The 11,886-nt window shown below is 30.9% G+C and overlaps 1 protein-coding gene across 1 annotated transcript in view; it reads left to right on the top strand.

The window, feature by feature from the left end:
- Positions 1 to 907: 907 nt before the first annotated feature.
- Positions 908 to 11,886, top strand: part of LOC119836766 (facilitated trehalose transporter Tret1-like) — a 65,270-nt gene continuing 54,291 nt past the window's right edge. The window contains exon 1 of the mRNA XM_038362223.1: positions 908 to 1,126. The gene's annotated coding sequence lies outside the window, so the exon portion shown is untranslated. The remainder of the gene's footprint in view (positions 1,127 to 11,886) is intronic.

Below are 11,886 nucleotides of genomic sequence, written 5' to 3'. Positions count from 1 at the left end.
TCTGGACCACGTTTGTTATGAAGAATTCTGATGTCCAGTGTGTTATTTTAGTGGTGGCTGGAGATGTTTGAGATAAGTCTTTCATAATCAAATCTGTTTTATTCATGTACATATTTATAAAAGGAATAAATGGTCATGTTTTATCTAATATACAAGCCATTTGATAAGTAATATCAAATAACAATAGTACAATGTAAATAGTAAGATCGATATTAAAATAAACAAAATTCGAGGCAAAGTTTGATCAACCGATTTTTTTCCCACGTTCAATTACGAATGACATTTGAAGGTTGAGGAAAACCGAAGTTCTAATTGAATTAGCATATGATGAATCTGAAATCACGTACGCATCTGATAAATTGTTTTGCGATTTCACTTTCCTACTCGTAATTATTTGTTCTTCTTGGAAACATTCAGCATCATTTCATACGAAGTCTCCCTGTACAGATAAGCAGATCTTTTTATTTACAGAACGTCTCTTTATCGTTTTGGAGTAATGCCATACGCGGTAATTCCTAGTAAGAGCGAACGCATCTTCATAAAAATCTTTTTAAGCAACTGTTGTCACGTATACATGAATCATGATTCATAAACGAGACAATAATTTCGTGTCCGACAAGGACTAACGCCAACATATCAACCGTTTAAAAACATTAATTAAGGTTACAACATAAACGACGGCGACCATCAGAAAGCTCTATGCGTAGAGTTTATTTTTCATTCATACTAACGACAAATACAAGTGTCCGACTTACTAACACAGATAAGCTGTAAATGAGACAAGAATTCAATAATAAACTTTAGGTGTAAAGAGATAAGGTTTGTTTTAGACGAAGCGTATGATAGCGTTGCACATGGGGTATCGTAAACAGCGAGGAGAGACGCCGGCGCACGGCTCGCCAGTCAGTTACTGATAGTTCAGTGGAGAGCCGGCTATTGAATGCCACGCGCCAGTCGACCCGCGCTTTCGATCGAAAAATATCCGAACACAAAAAATATATTCCGGGTGTCCCTCAGGGGTGCATATTAGGTTCAGTGAATTTCAATTTGGACGCGAATTATAATTGTGAGTTCCGTGATTAAAGTGAATTGTTTCGTGGTCCATATGCAGATGCTGCATAGCACGGTGAGTGATTTTGAAATGTTTCTTGCACCGGCATTTGAATGGTACCATTGTTTAGGAGGCGGGAGGTCTTTTTGCTCGGCGTTGGCATCAATAACACTTTCATCTCTGTTTGTTTTATTTACTAGTTTATCAAGTTCTAATTAAAGAGCAGTAAACGCGTTAACGCCGGCTGTAAAGTTTTACGAGTGTAAACTCGAAATGTAAATTTTATCTTTAAATGGTAAACATTTATTAGGCTGTACTTGAACTTCTATAGATGTAGTTTTGTTTACGTTATCAGCATCATTAAGCATGTATGGGAATCCTGCGATAACTTTAGTGAAATATGAATCATTATTTGTTATTGGTAGTTATATCAGCTAATTAAGAACGCAGCTTTCTTCCTTATCTAACTCAACTTTCACTTTATTATTAAATATTTTACTATAGGTACTGATTCTTAAACAGCAAGATTAAGAATTTTATAATGTTTATATAAAATACTATATAAATAAATATTAGATGTTATCTTGAGTTCATGAAATTCATTAAAGACCTTGATATTGTTATGAAAATTGCGAAATTTTATCTTATCATATACAAGCGTCTTATCTGACGATTAAAATAGCAGTGTCTCCAATCTTTTTGTAACAAAACTCATTAGCATAGATAACAAACACGATATTTAACAAAAAGGCTTAGTGTAGGAAAGTTGTATAGTTGAATAGGAATATTAAGAACTTTTTAGGGGAAATACACAATAGAATACGAAAGAGAGACAATAGTTTTAAGTGTCTTATTATAAAACAATTTTGCATTTGAAGTAAAATTACTTTTGAAATATAAGCGTACTATAATTTCTAATTCATTACGATCAAATATTAATTTTGTGGAGAAAAATTGTTTCAATAAATATAAGTATAATAATTTGTTTCGTATATATATTTGCATAAAAACTATTTTTAAGGTTACCCCTGTGAGAAACTGTTATGTGTCTTAAATTCCAAGAAAAATTACGTAAATGTGGACAAACCAACATTCATCAATATCATTTACCGCTCGCGCGATTTTGAGATAGTTTTAGCTTTTGCAAGAGGGTTTTCCCAATTCTCCTATGAATGACAGGCATCGCATTTCGAATGCCTACCTATAAAAAATATATTGATCCAAGTAATAACTATTTTCATCATTGCTATTACTTGAGTACGCTTGTAATAAATACTGGTTTTTACAAGTAAATTTAAAAGAAAAAGAACACATTTATCTTTTAATTTAATATATTGTAATTGAATATATATAGAAATAAACTTTGATTTTTGCAAATCTTTTCGCGTTTTCATTATTAATGAAATTGTAAAACAAATATTATAAGACTAAAATTTAAACTTTAAGTGTTGGGGTAACTTTGTTTTTATGACATAAACGGGCAACTGTGCTGTTTGTCCGCCTGATGGTAAACGATCACCACCATCCATAAAAATTCGCAGAGGTAGTGAAAAAGTAAGATATTTGTACATATCTACACCGTGTCATTTTAATAACAAATGCCTGACCATATCCTGTTCCTTTCCCTTCTCTGTCCTTTCCTTTATTCTATTCATCAATCGTTTCTTTATCCTTTTAAAGTCGGCAATATATTTGCAGAGCCATAAACCCTCTGCAAATAGCCGTACACCTCTGCAAATAGCCATACACCTCTGTAAATAGCCATACACCTCTGGCAAATGTCACGGGCAGTGGAAGCGCTTACTATCTAGCGACTCACCAGCTCCTTGTACCTATCCCAATTATAATTTATGGAAACGAAATTACATATTTTGATATGTGCATTCCCATATCCGATTTATAATCCATAATTATGATTTTCGAAATCATAATCGCTAATGATGAGATTCGAAAGCTTGCAGTAAGTAATAAATATTTTATTTGATGCAATTTTACACAAAACTGTTTAAGTTTAATTCAAAGCAAATCATCAAGTGCGGGTTGGCAGATGTCACATGTTGTCGAAATTTTTGATTCTTGGACATGCCAGTTTTCTCAAGATGTTTTCCTTTAGTTTTCCGTTTCGAGCAGTGGTAACATCACCAATGCTCGATTTACATATGCAGATAAATTGAAAAATCAATTTTATTTCCTGCACGCTCACCCGGTCTCGATCCCCGACTTATCGATATTCAAAACAATAGATAATATAATAATACTTCGTTGCGTTTTAATAAAAACGATAATAAATAAATAATTTGACACATTTTATAAAATATTAATGTTTCTACATAAGGTGTCATTTGATATTCATATCTATATTACATATATACATATATATATTCGTGTTGATATTTTGTGACAAGTAGATAAAAATAATAAAACCGCGCGAAAGTAAGTCACATATATTAAAAAGACGATAAATTTAAATGAAATAAGTGCGTAGTAGCCGTAAATTTTATTTGGTACGAATTCAATTGATTTTTTGAGTTAACCCGATCAAAAAGTCGGTCAACAAATTGTTCCGGGTTCAAGCACCGGGATTATTGATAAAGCTTACGTAATATTTATGTATCCACTATCCTTATATATCTGTATATATTTGCTGTTTATTTAGATTGTGTTATAATATTTTAAGTTGATTAATGAAGGATTCATTTGCAGTACGAAATGCTGTTTTGAAATTAAACCGTTAGAATTTGTTTGATTTTCAATGTCTTTTTAGTGTATTTTATTATACAACTTTTAGATTTTGCCCGCAGCTTCGCCCGTGCGGTCTTAATAAATTTGATAGAACCTTTCATTCCCTATTTTATCCCCTTAGAGGTAGAATTTATCGAGATCCTGATGACTACGTCGTTAAATTTGTCTGAATGTCAAATTTCAGCCCGATCCGTCCACTGGTTTGGGCTGTGCTTTGATAGATCACTGTCAGTCAGCCAGTCATTCAACTTTTGTTTTATTCTAAACATGAATATTGCATGATGGTTTTGAAATAAGTTTTTAGAAACGTTTTTTTTTTAAATTAAAAAACACTTGCATAATTACAACATAATTTATACTATAGACAAAAGAATAGACAATAAGGTGATTTGAAATTAGTAATTATTAAAAAGACAAATGCAATATCACGCCAAGCTAACAAATTTTTTACTTATTTTTAAAACGATCGTTTTCATTTGTAGACATTTCGCGGTTAATGACCGATTTGAGTTATCAAGGCAGTAATTTGTTTTTGTATCTTTTTAAAGTTCAATGTCATTGAAATAGCATATGCAGTCATTTATTATTAATTTGATTATTTTATACTAGGATCTAGTACTGTTTCCGCCCGGGTTCACTCGGGATAAAAAAAAAGCCTCTATCCACGGTATTACCGTGCTCACAGATAACGTAGTTTTCAGTTGGTTAGATATATTTTTTTTAATTGTTCATTTGATCCAATGATTACCCCCTATAACGTGATTAAATAACGAATACAGAAACTTTACGTCTTTCTCATATTATTATTTTAGATAAATATAACACTTTCAAAATAAAATACATGTCATTGATTTTCAAGGAATCAAATAATATTCACAATTAATGAATCTACGAAGGCAATTAACCCTGATGTTTTAATTTAATTAACTTCCTATTATTGATGTAGTTTAATTGCTTTATAGAGGTCATTATTAAATTCATAAAAATATTGGACGAATTGTTTTAATTAATAATAATGTAAACAAATAAGATCCAAATGTAGAAAATTACTTGCATTATAAACATGAAATTTAAAAGGAAAATATTATTTAGACATTCAATTGTGAAAATGTGCACGACGAAACGTTAAACAATATTATCGCTATATTTTTATTTCAATTTACCCTTTTCTTATTTTTATTTTTTAAGAAACAGATTTATGTGGTTAGTGCCTGAATAGATATTTTGAATGATGACTTAACGGAAAATCGTTCTTATGACATCAAATATCATTTCAAACAACATTTTTACGAGATTAGAAACTATAGAAGTTTTCATATTAAAACTACTAATAGTTGTCTTTAATAAAGTCTAATTTTGTGCTATGAAAATAAACTATCGTATATCATATATACGATAGTTTATTTTCATCGGATTCACGTCTCTAATTCATCACACATCAAATTGTCGTGTAAAAATGTAAAAGTAAAATTTGTTGTAATTATGATCGGCGCGTTGATGTATTTATTTCCTTTGATCAAACAATGATGGATGTTTAATCATTCCGCGACTTCAGTATGCATAACATACTTGTTTTTTAACTTTATATAATAGCAATTTCCCGCCACTCGGTGGAACTGTGTAGTTTCTTTTTTTTCTCTAATGACAAGATGATAAAATTATGTGCCAGTATCAATTAAAATAAAATGCTTAATGCCCGATTGATCGTTGATTAATATAAGTATAAACACCACAGATAAGGTGCATATAGATAAAATGTTATTTGAATCACAGATTAAATATGCGTCGCAGTTGATTTGTGGCAGAATATCCTGCATATAGCATATGTACAAAATCTAAATCAGTCCGAAAATTTTACAAATATCGGATTTTGTATACGAAATTATGAATGAAGTAAAATATGAACAATAATTATTATAATGAAGAGTGTAGAGATAATAGAGTTTTTTTTCTACAATTTGTGATTATCGTGTTTTATTTATTTATTTTATTCCATTCTACCTATAATCTACATCAATTAATACTTTGACATTGGCTGCAATTCTAATTTAAAATGCAAGACAATTTTGACGAACCCATTTTATCACGCATTTGACAAGTTATGAAAAAATTAAAGAATTGATGCGTTACAATATACATATTTATTTATTGTTATTTAGTTGCCAATACATACTTTAATTTATATCTTGACTTAGAAATCGGACTTTAACATTTCATAGTCAAATGTTTTTAAAATAAATTTTAAATATCAATAATAACAGGGTGACATACAGACAAAGCGAAGCATGTGCGACCGACTAACAAACAAACTAGTTATTCCAAATATATATAACACGTGTAACAAAACAACAAAGTATTTCATGCTTTTCACACTTCCTGAGAAATATCGAGGCGTTTTTAGAAGTAACCATTTGGACAAATATGCGACGTAACTGTGGCTGCGTGTCAACTACGTGTTAATGTAAAATCCATTATTTGAACGTTCAAGTGAGACACATTTTGAAAGGAATTTTTAAAAAAGGGAGTCTCCTACAACAGGTGGTTTTAAGAACATAGCGTACGCATAGAATATCACATTAATTTAATGCCTATTTCCGTCTGACGTAAAAATGAAACGCTATAAATTAAGGATGTCACAGATATTTTTAAGACAGTTAAAGTCAGTATTTTCTTGTGTTTGATTTTACGCAAGTATTATACATTTAGAAATTAAAAACTTTTAACGGATTTTAAACGCGATTTATTCATTATATTATTAACCCGACGTTTCGAATACTTTACAGCGAGCGTGGTCACGGGGAGACTGTTAAGAAAGAAAGACAGTTAAATGTTTTCGAAAGAGTTAGATTTTAATATCTATTTTAATTTATTGAAGACCTGATGTCATGTCAATTTCCTACCTCTCCGATTTTTAAGAAGGAATTCTCTTCAATTCACCTTACATATCGTAATTATATCTAATAAAGCCAGCGTTATTTAATCACTTATTTATTTAATTAAATACAGCCTGAGTAATGTACCTTGCACTACGGTAAAATAATTAATTAAAATTACCTAAGATTATGCAACTCGTCATGTATTTGTTAAATTCTGTATTTGACTGCGACTACAAACACAGTTTATACGTTATGTATATCTGTACTGCCGTTTCATAGTTCGTATTGTATACACACGCACTTGTATATGTCACGGACAAAGTAATAAGAGAGAGCATTTTTCATAATGTCTGGATGGTAAATTTATAAACTCTATAACGTAAAGTATTTAACCAAATCTGATGAGTTATAATTCGTTTCTACTTCCTCTAACTATTATATTGCTGATCATTACATAGTATAAAACAAAGTCGCTTTCGGTGTCCCATAAAATTTTAACATACAACAGGACATACCCTTTGTATGTTAACATTTTTAAAACTACGTAACGGATTTTAATGTTTTTTTTTAATAATAGAGTGATTCAAGAGGAAGGTTTATATGTATAGTAACCTCTATTAAACTACTATGAATTAAGCAAGAATTAATTAAATTAAAAAAGCTAGGGTACATATACATATATAGCTAGTGTATGTATAAAATAAATATTACCGGGGTTTTTCCCGCCTTATCCTCTTCGCGTTTGATTTACCGCACAAAGACCATTCTATAACCTTTTTCGAGTATAATTTTACTTTCGTACTAAATGTAATCTCTAAAGAAAAAGTTCAAAGACCCGGGCGGAGAGCTAGTTCATTAATGCATTATCTAATATATAAAATTCTCGTGTCACAGTTTTCGTTGCCATACTCCTCCGAAACGGCTTGACCGATTTTGATGAAATTTTTTGTGCTTATCCGGTATCTATGAGAATCGGCCAACATCTATTTTTCATCCCCCTAAGAATATTATACTATTAAGAGTAAGGCAGAACAGCGTTTGCCGGGTGCAGCTAGTCTAAGAGATAAAATTGACAATTATATTGAAATTCTAACAATTTCGGTGAATGTCATTTGTCCTTATGCTAAGTGACTATCACTCACGATTGACAAAATTCTCGGCAATCATGCAACAAACATACCTTAAGCATTGCTAAACGTGACATTCATTTGAGAATTAAGATATTTGACATTCTTATGAATCTGGAAGTGAGATATCTTTGTTATTTGGGACGCTTCATTAGCATATATGCTGCTATAATAAAGATAATAATCGCTTTATACTAAATACTAATATTTTGTTTATTTGTCTGTTTGTTCTGACTAATCCCTGGAAAGGTGGGAACTGTTTTGACGTAACTTTCAGTGACAGATCACTCCCACGCACTCCCACGGAAACATTTGCATGAAAAGAATAAACTCATTTACGCGGATAAATGTTAGGTGAAATAAGTATATATTATGCATGTAAATCGCGATTTAAATAGCCTAATCGCTGTGAATGAGAGCAGTAAAAAGTAAATAGTGTATTTGATTAAATGTGCTCTGTATTTTCATAAACATAAGTGCTATAATAGCATTTTGTGTGAGTTTAGTGTGAGTGACATTTGCGACTAAAGTGACAGATACATCTATTAAACCGCGAAACCACAGATAATATCCGACAATACGTCATGTCATTCTGCTGTCAATTTGACATTACAACCATTGTAATTGCGAACGAAAGTTGTATTTTGGGTTAAACACTTTCTATAGTGCATTGTGAGCTGAGCAAAGCTGTCTAAATCGTCAAGCTAGTCGCTACCCGCGACGTTGTCTTTATTTGTGTACTTATTAGGTATCTTGTCATGTTTAATGTCGTGTTGCAGCAATGGTTTCCAACTAACCGGTAACTTGGACAACCTGAGCACAAGCTCAGTGATATACATTTATTCGTTTATAGTAGACAGGACATATTCAAAGCGCTGTATAAATTATTGTTTAAACACATTTCGCCATTTAGTTTGTAAATATTTCATCGTTTCGCAAACTCAGACAAAAAATTGAGTTAATGAAGCAATTTATTAAGGAATCCTATACTTACTTATATCCTACTAATATTATAAATGCGAAAGTTTGTAAGGATGTGTGTGTGTTCGTTGCTCTTTCACGCAAAGACTTCTGAACCGATTGCAATGAAATTTGGTACGTAGATAGCTGGCCAACTGGAATAACATATACGCAATTTTTTATCCCGATATTCCTACGGGATACGGTCCTACGCGGGTGAAACCGCGGGGCGCAGCTAGTAACTTTTATAGATGCGAAAGTGTTTGTTTGTACTTTTTTGGAAAGGGAGTGGTTTTATTATATGATATTTATATCCATTATATATTATTTATATAGATAGATATTTATGTCTAGGGATAGAAAAAATGCTAGAGAATGACATAGGCTACATTTTACGCGGGGAAATATCCCATTCCATTGTATGTGCATATGAATTTGAAGTTTGTTTACTACGATATCTGATGCTATATTCAAAAAGAGATCTGTTGTCTACATGATAACAGTTAATTATCTTTAACCATGATACGAAGATAGTATGGTGAGAGCGACATGTAAATAAAAATGTTTCTCAACATCGGTCCGTCACAGCTTCGCCTGGTACCTATAGCGTGTCACTCAGTGAAGATGCAGCTTTCTAACGGTAAAAGAATCTTTGAAATTGGTCTAGTGGTTTTTGTGGGAAACATAACATCTGTACCTACATACAAAAGCGCAAAAGTTTCCAATTTATATTATTAGTTTGTATTAAAAACTGCTTCTTTTCAACTCGTTAAAGACGTACCTTATTTTATTTATGAATATCGTAAGCTAAGCTCATTATAGTTATAATGATATGTAGATATTATAAAATAAAATATAATAGTTTAAAAAAACTATAAAACACGCTTTAACAAAAATCATATTTTGCAAATTGAAAACTGGAATAATTTTATCAAATTAGTGTATTGTCATCGGTCCTCAATAAATCTACAAAGTTTGAACGAAATCTGGCCGTTTAAAGTGGGTCAAAATCGCGCCCAAAGAAGTCAGTTACAAACAAACAAACATACAAACAAACAAACATACAAACAAACAAACATACAAACAAACAAACATACAAACAAACAAACATACAGGTGAAGCTAATAAAAAGCGTGTAAAAAAAGTTTTCAACACGGAACTATGCGTTAATGACTCAATGGGTAAATGAAGTTGTTGGTTTCACAAGATAATTTCAATCAGGTGTAATGGACAGATCCATCATGGCGGACGTCTCGATTATATCAAACATAATGCTAATGCTATGTATATTTTTAACCGACTGCGAGAGAAGGTGGGTTTATGTTTTTCGTGTTTTTTTTGGAGTGATCTAAGACCTTGATGAATGCGATTCGTCTTACATAATACTTTTTATTATTTATCTTAGGTACATGGAAAATATTTATATGTCAGATGATTTTAAAAAAATATAATGATTTAGATTTATAATATTCATTTTTAAGACAGAAGATAAGATAGAAAAATAGCACCAGTTATCTCATATCAATTAATCAATATTTAAGCATAATTTATTAAATAAACTAAAATATATTTGATATTTGTTATAGAAAAAATCTCATAAGAATGGTTCAATTCTTTAGAAACTATTTGATTCTTTGAACTAGTAACTGGTTTAAGAAAATAGGTAATCATTAAATCAACGTTTTCCACAGAGAGTTGGCAATTTACTACTAAGTTAAGCAAGTAAGAAACTCAACTTAAGTAAGACAGCTTGATTTATATGATGTAAGTAGTGTTAGGACAGATTAACTTAGTAATCTTTAAATAAACGAGCACTTATAAAGCATACAAATTATTATGACTTGACAATGATAATTTTAAATTATTTAAATAAACTAAAAACATTGTTTTAAAAGCCTTATCCATATTTGATACTAAAGTTAATTTTCAAGTTTTTGTACGTTACTAATTATACCATCAGTTCTATATTACTAGTCTCTGTCTTTTTGTCTTCATTGATAATCGAACCCAGGATCTCTCAGTTTTAACCCGCTAACCACTGCACCTGCAGGAGATTAAACAAATAACACAAAATGTAGAAAAAATATTTAATCAATTTGAAATTAATTAACACATATCGGGTCGGTTATTAAAATCTCATGTATTAATTAGGTTACATTATTTTAGGCTTAGTAGACGTTAGAGTGGGTCGATGGATGATTCGACTACAAATTAATTAAGTATTGTTATTGTAATAAATTGGAAAGTTTTTTCCTAGAGATATGTAAAGTGAGAGACGCAATTTTTAAAATGTATTTTGTTAAATTGTATCTGTATTAGAAAGTAAGAAAGATACACATATTTATCAGGGACAGCAAAACACAACACTGAAACAAATTTTGAAATAAATAACGATCAAAATGGAACAATACAAATCAAATTAATAATAAGAGGAAAAACATGACATTATTAACTAATTGTAGTAACTGTGTCATATTAAATCATAAGATATCTGTGACATTTATCTATTTTAAGAAAAATTCTTCTCGGTTCATGTATATTGTTATATTCTTTGTTGATTTCTCAATATAGTTAAGTGATTTTAATAGCTCCATTATTTAATTTTGGAAGCAGAGAGGTTTTAATTAAGAGTCCTGAGCCCGGACGCTAGGACGCTAATAAGACTTTTATTCATACGTAAAAACTATACTGATTTGCTGGAATTTGAGATGCAATAGGTAATAAGATAATACGTTAGAATGGCTCGCATAGTTTCCGTTCCCGAGGGATTTCCGGGAAAAAGCTATGTGTTTAATTATCCCATTAATCATTCAGTAGTTCACGCGTGAAGAAGAGACGGACAGTCTGAGTTATATTCGCATTTATGATATTAGTAGGGTTTATTATTATTCTTAATATCAGCATGCATATGCGATCTTCGTAGAAACGTTGATTGTTCCTAGAATGTTCCTAGAACCTAATTGGCATATCTATTATTATTAATATCAAGTCGATGTGATTACCTGATGTTTTGAATCAAAACAGGACAATTCAATAATCAACGACCACATTTGCTATACGATCTCCCTATCTTAACAGGAAAACATGTTCATATAAAAAGACTTTGACGTCATAAAACAGAAGTAATTTA

The sequence above is a fragment of the Zerene cesonia genome, chromosome 25, assembly GCF_012273895.1.
Source record: "Zerene cesonia ecotype Mississippi chromosome 25, Zerene_cesonia_1.1, whole genome shotgun sequence".
NCBI classification, from domain to species: domain Eukaryota; kingdom Metazoa; phylum Arthropoda; class Insecta; order Lepidoptera; family Pieridae; genus Zerene; species Zerene cesonia.
The sequence above is the reverse complement of the archived record's forward strand: the minus strand, read 5'-3'. Positions and strand labels throughout refer to the sequence as shown.